This window comes from Tupaia chinensis, unplaced genomic scaffold (genome assembly GCF_000334495.1).
Source record: "Tupaia chinensis unplaced genomic scaffold, TupChi_1.0 Scaffold000272_1, whole genome shotgun sequence".
Lineage (NCBI taxonomy): Eukaryota > Metazoa > Chordata > Mammalia > Scandentia > Tupaiidae > Tupaia > Tupaia belangeri.
Window position 1 is genome coordinate 7,560,498 of NW_006159754.1, and position 8,851 is coordinate 7,569,348.

The 8,851-nt window shown below is 40.6% G+C and overlaps 1 protein-coding gene across 1 annotated transcript in view; it reads left to right on the plus strand.

The window, feature by feature from the left end:
- Positions 1-8,851, plus strand: part of LEKR1 (leucine, glutamate and lysine rich 1) — a 174,170-nt gene that overhangs the window by 125,654 nt on the left and 39,665 nt on the right. The window lies entirely within an intron of this gene.

An 8,851-nucleotide genomic window follows, 5' to 3' on the forward strand; every position in this document is an offset into this window, starting at 1 on the left:
GTGAATTTAAAACACTAGATCCGGGACTCAAACCGCGGTCGACTACAAGGGAGTCCAGTGAGATAGCCATTATGCCAACTGCTGGTCCCTCTATGTTTTTTGATGCAAAAATGCATTGTGACTTTTCTGATGATCCAATATTTGAAACATCAGTGTTCTACCTATTCTAATAACAGTAAAATCATACGATAAAGCAGTATTGGCCTGTAAGGTCATTGCATCCTACCACTTCATTTTACAAGGAATTAAAATGAAGCCCAAACTGGTTAAATATCTTGCTTAAAGTTGCATAGTTAGTTAGTGAGGGTAGAGATAGAATTCAAGTTGCTGTTGGTGTCAGATTTTTATTTAAGAAAATAAGACCATGTGTGTGATACCTGTACTACTAAAATTCACTTAAGTGAATGATTGTGGATTCTATTATTTTCCAATAGAAAAACATCTTTTTTTTTTTTTAATCACTTTCCCCTCTTATTGGCCTCTACTTTTTTTCTTACCTTATCTATCCACACATCTCATTGAGGGCTTATCACGAGCAAAGATACCTCCTAGGGTGGCATTGAGGTTACTGAGAAGCATATTGGTCCAGCCTCCCAAGATCATTTTGTTCAGTTAATTTTTCTTTAAATTAACTTCATCTGTAAATCATATCTCAACCCTGCCTTTTGTCTTGTGTCATTTTCCTGCTGTATCTTTGCTTATTCTTTTTAAATTTTTTTTGTTTAAAATGTATGTCTGAAATATAGCTGAAATTCTGTTTTGTTTTTAAAAGCTGGAAGTCTTTAAGAGATTATCCTGGGAGCCTGGATGGTAGTGTGGTGATAAAATCATGGTGTTCTTTCAGGCTGAGCCATATGGGAGGGTTCCAGATTCATGTCTGGAGGCCTCCCTGAGTGTGCTGGGCACGTGCGTGCCCGTGATCCAGGGCCGGCTGAGGTTGGGAGTGGATTGTGGTGTCAGGACCCTGCAGGGGTACGGTCTGTGTGTGTATGTCTCTCTCCCTTTGTTTCTGTCTCATTCGTGGAGTAAATAAATAAACTTTATTTAAAGAAAGAATCTTGTTTACATTTATCGATGTAGTTATTATATTCCAGTAGAACATAATCTTCATAAGAGTAGGATTTTTTTTGTATTATTCTCTGTGCACAGAAGATACATAATAGGCGATTTGTTCATCAATCTTCCTATCACTTAATTTTTTAGTTCATTTCATTTTATGAATATAATTTAGAAGATCATCATCTTTTTTGTAAGTTTTTTTAAAAGGCAGCTATAAAAGAGCGTGAGGTGAGGCTAGGGAAGTGGGTAGCAAGCAGCTGGGAATTAGGTTGTTGTCTCAGAACTCTTTCTCACCAGCACTGTGCACTGGCATCAACTTGTGTCTTTTTGAGGCTGGCAAGAGGTCTGAATAGTTGACAGGGAAGCACGGTTTGTCTCTGGGCCTTCCTGGAATAATTTTAAATTAACTTCTCTTTAATCAAATAAAATGAACAGCCACAGAGCTGATGGCTACCTGCCATTTCTTCACCTTCTGCAGCATCAGTAATCTGCTTCTTGCGAAGATGGTGTAACTTAATACTCACATGAGCCTCCATTTCATCTCACCTCCTCTTCCATTTCATGGTTATGTAGTATTGCTCAGCCATTAGCACATTAAAAGCAACAATTTTATAACCAGGGAATTTATAAGAACCAGGCTTACTAATACAAAGAAGGAATAACATTTGAAAAGCTGAGCAAGAATAAGCAGAAAGGAGAACTATAAATGCAAACAAGAACTTTAAAGCATTCAATTTAGTACAGTCTAATAGAGACAAATAACCCTACATACATGAATAACCTTGAGACTGTCCCCATATTTACAATAGAAGTCCATAATAATGATCCTGAGTCTGAAAGATTAAGATCAATTTTATATTTCATATAAAAGGCACAACATTTTACATCTTTAAAGACACTGTGAGATAAATAAAAAACTTAAAAGCTTTTGGTTTAGAACTCTGGCTACTGAACAACTCCTATATTATGTGGAATACCCCCCTGCCAATGATTTCAGATGGTTAGGCCTGTTTACTCGGTTGAATGCCATCTTCTTCACTGTAATTATTGAGGAGAACCTATCTTTGTTCAAATGTGGCTGGAACTCTTCTCTGAGGATTGGCTTAAGGACACATGTTTTAGACTGTCACCAGTACAATGACTCTCTATCCTTTAGGAATAAATTTAATATTTGCAACAGTCTCAAATAGTTTCAGTAAAAGTAAGTTCAGTGAATATGATGAGAAATCAATCTCAGAAATACCATTTAGGATTAAAAACTGCATCTGATGCGTCTTTTTTTCTATACTTCATAAATTATCTCTGGTTGCAATTTGAAGAAGAGAGTTTTACAAATGCTTTGAGAATTAGTAATAACAGAATAAACATAGAGCTTTCTTAGGGGATTACTTTTAAACAGCACATTCACTTGGATTTATATGCTTTGCCATATTTTTTTAAATGTTAGCATGATTATAATCTTACCTGTCATTAGTTTTGAATGAGAAGGACAATTTCTTTTTTTCTTTTTATTTTATTTTGTTTTTTATTATGATTATTTATAGATTCAATCGCTCTCCATCATTTAGATTGTAAAGAGATTTTAGCCAGCATGACACACATCTCAGTCCAGTTGAGAATACTATATACTTCCTCATCAACAGATAACAGACCATATCTGTGTCCCACAAAGAGAAGGACAGTTTCTATTAGCAGTCAGAGAAGAGTGACATCACTGAGCCACCTCGCGCTCTCCTTTTTCCTTCTTTACGTTTCTTGTGTCTTCATCCTTGTTCCTTTATTGCTCTCTATGCTTTAGTCTTCCCAGAAACAGACATATTTATTATTTAGTCATTTGATGACACCAAGTGTACTGACATGACACTTGCTACATAACAAAAATAATAATGTACTTTGGACCAACAAGTTATTGAATAATCATAGGATTACTCCTAGACAAAAATAAGCATTTCCCTTTCTCTTTATTTTCGGCTACTTTCAGATTTTTCCTGCCTTGTCCTCTCTGTATTCCAAAACCCCGGCAAATGTATGCACTCAATATAATACATGTTGCACATTGAGAATGAATGAATGAGTGAGTCACTCAGTCAGTCAGCCAACTAATGGCTGAGTATTTACCATAGCCAGGTACTATGTAATCTGGGGGTACAACGGTGAAACTGAAACATTCCTTTCCTCACGAAGGTTATATTCCAACGGGAGAGACAAACAGTTGTAAAAACACAGAGAACTGGCTAGGATAATCATAGGTTGTGAGAATGGATATGAGATTAGTAAAAGGATATTACAGTAAAGACTGAGGGAAAGGACGCTGCTTTGGATAGGGTGGCCATCAAAGTGACCTCCAAGGTGATACGTAAGGAAATATAAGGCCAAACGTCAGGGGCGAGCTTCACGGGGAAAGAACAAGCATGGCGAATTCTAGGTAACAGAAGGGCAGTATGGCTGGTGGTGTAGCAAGGGTGAATGAGGCAGCAGGGGCCAGATCCAGCAGGGCCTCCCAGGCCTTTGGGAGTCTCGGTATTATTTTCAGTGCATTAAAAAGAAACCATCAAGCAGGTGGTATGGCCATTAAGGTGTTGGACTCCCACATGGCCAGCAGTTTGAGCCCCAGGCCTGGCAACTTCAAAGCCATGCCAGATGCATGCCCAAAGCCTGGAGAGAAAGATGAGGAGAAAGATTGCAGTGTGGCCATCCCCCTCCACCCCTAGGGGGTATTTTCTCATTTTCTCTCTCTCTGTCTCTCTTCTGGGTGCCCTATGACAAAACCCTGAAGAAAAAAACAAACAAACAAAAAAATCAAAGGGATGTAAATAGAAGAGTGACGCTATAGGAAACTTATCAGGCTGCTTGGAGAAGTATTGGCAGAGAGGGCAAGTCAGAAGGACACTTACTGTTTTGATAAAAATGTTTTATGTCCAGTTAAGCCTAAGAACATGAAAATGAGAATCTCCAACTCCCACCCCCTGCCGATTTCTACTGGGTTATTTAAGTGTTCGTGTCGAGTGGATGGTAGTAAAATAGCTAGGGCTTACCCCATGGTAAGCCAAAGGGTTAAAAAGAGTATTTCCTCATGGACCAGCAGGTGGTGTGATGGTTAAGGTGCTGGACACTCCCACATGACCGACCATAGTTCAAGTCCCAGACCTGGTGGCTTGCTTTCTCACTTTCCCTCTCTCTCTCTCTGGTCAAATGAAAATAAATGAATGAATAAATAAAATAATTTTTTTTTTTTTTAAAAAAAAAGAGTATTTCTTCTTGAAAAAACAAGTGACCTTTGGAAGCTTTTGACTTTATGGTCCTAACTTGTTTTGAAACTTTGAATAATCTTGCTCCAGAGGTGACCTGTCATCCTGCCCCTTTCCTGATTCTGTTTTAGTTCTTTCTGCCTCCCTCATGCAATCACCTGACCACAGACATTCCTTAAGGTTCAGATTTGAACTTGACTTTCCTCTCGCCACTATCTCTCCTTTAATGAATTTGACCCTCTCAGCTGAGCAAGTTTGCTCTTGAAGCAACTCAGTGAGACCCGGGTGGTATTGTTGCACAGCTGGAGGTGTAAAAGTCCCTGCAAAAGGAAGCCGGACTCAAAAAACACTTTCAATAGAGAGCAGCTTGATGACACCTGAGGAGATGATGGTTCAGTACTTCTGCAAAGTATATGAGAATCTGCTACACGGCAAGGTCCCACTCGCTGCTGGGAAGGATTGCCGCCAAGCAGGCAGTCGCATGAGCTCACCAAAGGCCGGAGCTCAGCTCGCTCCCAGTGACACCAGTGACACTGCTTTCATAAATCCAGGCCGTCTCAGATACCCACCACGCTTCTTTCACTATATCTCAGGACACGAGATTTCCCTATCTCTCAGGACAGGAGAGCCTTGGTGAGGTCAAAACATGCAACTTAGAGGCCATGCAGAGTCCAAAGAGGAGAAAAAGATGTAAAAAGCCAGAAGAGCAAAAAACTGGGAAAACTTCTGAATGTGGAGCAGGAAAGGGGCTAGTTCCTAGGGACCAGTGCATCCATTAGTATGAATCTATTTTTGTAGTGCTTTGTCCCCCACACTCAGCCCAGGAGGCTCTGGTTAGGGGAAGAGCCTTCACTGAAAGAAACAAAAGTAGGTTCTTTCAGTTCCTGGGGTTCTGCAGTAATGATGTTCCAGCCAGGTTGGTCACAGATACGTGGGCTGGTGAGAAGGGCTTCCTTTGTGGATGGGAAAGAATGCAACAAGGCATATGGATAGTTTCAGAGAAACAGGACTGTTGTTTTGTTTTGTTTTTAACATTCTCTGTAAAGAGAGCCCTCAGTTCTCGCCCTTCTGAGACACAATGGTCTCTGTGGCCAGGGCCAGAACTCCATGTAGAACCGTGAATGTGCCACACCACTTCTGGCATATTGGGGGTTAAACTGTTCTACAGGCTAACCGGGGACCTGATTCAATTTTTATGGAAAAGTATTGCTATGGTAAAAATGTGTTCTAAATCCCCTATAACAACCTGACAAATATATTTTATGAGGACATGTGTATTTGAGCTTGAAGACCGCCTACACACACCACTTAGAGAAATGCCCTTACTCACTAGCACGTGGCCGACAGCCACACAGCCAGAACACACACTGTGTATGATGGCACGCAGGCCTCTGCATTCTCAAATGCCGAATTAGCCCTAGCTTTATAAATTCCAAACAAAATATAGGAAAGGTCTTCCTGTTATCTGCTTTTCCATAAAAGATGGCAACGGTGGTGGACATTGTTACAAGGAAAGCTTAACTGCAATTAAAGTTAGGTTCAAGTTGCTTATGTGCAAAATTTTCCGTAACATAAATAATATATGTCCTTGCCTATTTGTCTGTCTATCTCTCTCTTAAGTATGCTTTACTTAACTGCTCCCTGTCCCCCACTGAAGCATTTTTTTTAGACTGTAAGGGAGTATTTTGTTCACTCCTCTGATTCCACTGATGTTACATTAATTTCCTTTTCTTCCCTCTTTTCTCTGGCATTTTTTTCTTTTAATTGAAAGCTATAAAATACACACAGACTTGGGACCAGCAGTTGGAATAATGGCTATGTCGCTGGACTCCCACGTAGTCGACCGCGGTTCGAGTCCCGGACCCAGTGGCTTAAACTCATGCCATACACATGTGCATGCATGCCCAAGATCCCAGAGGAGAATGGAGGAGAAGGGATTGTGGTGTGGCCATCCTCCATGGGAGGGGATCTCTCGCTTTCCATCTCTCTGTCTCTCTCTCTGTCTGTCTTTCTGGCGAGCGCACGTGCTCTATAGTAAAACCTCTCTCAAAAAAAAAAAAAAGTAAAATACACACAAACTCTAGGAAATTATTTTGGAAGGTTCATGAAACATTTTCCTATATATGGCATAAGATTAAACATGTCTGCTTTCTTATTCTCTCTCTCCCTTTCTTCCTTTTTCTCTCCTCCCTCTTCCCCTTTCTCCTTTTCAAGCTCTCTCACACACAATCCATAGGCTTCACAGTCATCAGGAGCCCTCTCAGCACTTCTGTGGAGGTTGCCCTGTCTTCACATTGCCTTGTTTTAGACACTACTCCCTATGTGTGTGACTCAGTGCCTGCCACTCCAGAGCTCAGGATGACTGAGTGCCAGCCCAGACTCTGCCCTCCTGCCACTTGCCCAGAATAAGAGCTCGTTTTTCTTTTCTTTTCTTTTCTTTTCTTTTCTTTCTTTTCTTTTCTTTTTTTTGGAGAGGTTTTTGCTAGAGGGCGTGTGCACTCGCCAGAGAGACAGAGAGACAGAAAGTGAGAGAACACTCCCCAGGGGGAATGGCCACGCTACAATCCCTTCTCTTCCATTCTCCTCTCAGGACGTTGGGCACACACGCACAGGCGCCCAGCATGAGTTAAAGCCACCGGGTCCAGGACTCGAACCGCAGTCCACTACCTGCGAGTCCAGTGACATAGCCATTATGCTAACTGCTGGTCCCACCAAGCTCGTGTTTCTTATATAAGGGCACCATCCCTTCTTAACAAACCCTGTGTCTGCAGGTCTGCCCTCAGACAGAGAAGTGCTTTTTCTAATTCTCCACTCTGAAGGGAAGACATTTTCAAATTGCACAAAGGCAGCAACTTGCCGAGGTATAGCACTCAGCTACAGAGCAGGTGTCACTTTCCACATTTTACAGATGAGACACTAAGATTAACCAAGCCAGATTTCTTACTCAGAGTCACATCGTTGGCAAAGACAGAGCTCAAAACTCTGTGTGTCTGCCCTGTAACTCATGTTTCCTTCTCCACAGCTAGCGTTTGACTCAAAGAGCGAAGCCTACAGTTCGCACAGTTCCCTTAGTGTTTGACTCAAAGGGCTCTGTTTTGTCCATTTCTGTCATTGTGCTTTCTCTTTCTCAGTCATGTCGTAACCCTGCATCTTCAGGGACTCACAGAAAGCAGAACACCCTGGAGTCCCCCTTTCTTGTCCCCTGCATCCTTCTCGCAATTTCTTACCTACTTCCCCCTACCCCAGCCCCCAGAACTTCTCTATCCACTCAGTAAATCCGAGATGAGGTCCTCTGCTCCAAAGTGCCTTGGCAAAATCAGAAAGTACAGCTACATCTTCAGACTGAAAGTAGAATAAAAACACTTCACAACCCCATTCTAAAAGAAGAGAAGCTTAGTGTTAGTTTAATGAGGCTTGTCATATTTTCATAAATTCTGTAAGCAATGAGAAGTGATTAAGGTACATCTAGTTTAGACATAAAGTACTCAGAAATGATGCAGGAGTCTGTGATCTTCTGGTAATGTAGTTTGATATAAAAAAGATGAACTTTAGAGTTAAACAAACACAAATTTAAATCCCACTTGACCAGTGTTGGGCTTAGATAACTTAACCATTTTAAGGCTCCTTTTCCGTATCCGTACGTGGACATGTTAATGACAGCTACCTTCCTGTGAATATTAAAACATCTAGTATTATGATTACTAAGTCGTGGGTGCTCAGAACCTGCTAGCTGCCTCTCTTTCATCTTTACTTAGGCTGCTAATGCCTTAAAGTCTCATCTTATAATTTTATATCCTATACTGGTCAGGTGGTAGTCAGTAAATATATGCCAACTCAGTATTAGCTGCCTTACTCATACAGCTGTGAAGATTAATCCTTGGGGTTTGAATGTGGATGCTATCCTGTTAGTTCAAAGCATTGTCAATGAAGTGTTCTAAATAATATTCTAAAATAGTAAATCTTGTTTTTTAAAGAATTATTTTATTTAATTTTATTTATATATTTATTTATTTAAATTTGACCAGAGAGGGACAGAGGGAGAGAGAGGGAAAGTGAGAAAGCAAGTTGCCAAATCCAGGACTCAAACAATGGTCAGCCATGTGGGAGTCCAGTGCCCTTAACCACCACACCACCTGCCAGCCCCTACAATAATCAATGTTATCACGGTTTTTTTTTTTTAACCTCCAGACTCGCCTCTTTCTCTGATTTCCTGTCCCACAGCAGCTATAGGAGGCTTGCCAAACTTCTTATGATATCACATACTTAACTGCTTTTAATGGAGGCAGAAGCTGCAGTAAAATCAAAATTATCTCTGACTGACAATGTGAAGACATCTCTAAAAGAACAACTTGTGAAACAGAGTTTAAAGCTGTCAGTTTGACATTATGATTTGACATTTGTTTGCAGTTACGTTTTAAACTACAATTAAGGGAATTTAGATCTTTACACATAAATAAGAAATTAGAGTCTCATTTTCTTTTTGGCTTAAGAATTTAAAAGTTGAAGTTTTTTGTTTGTTTAGTTTTTGCTGTAGGGCATGTGCA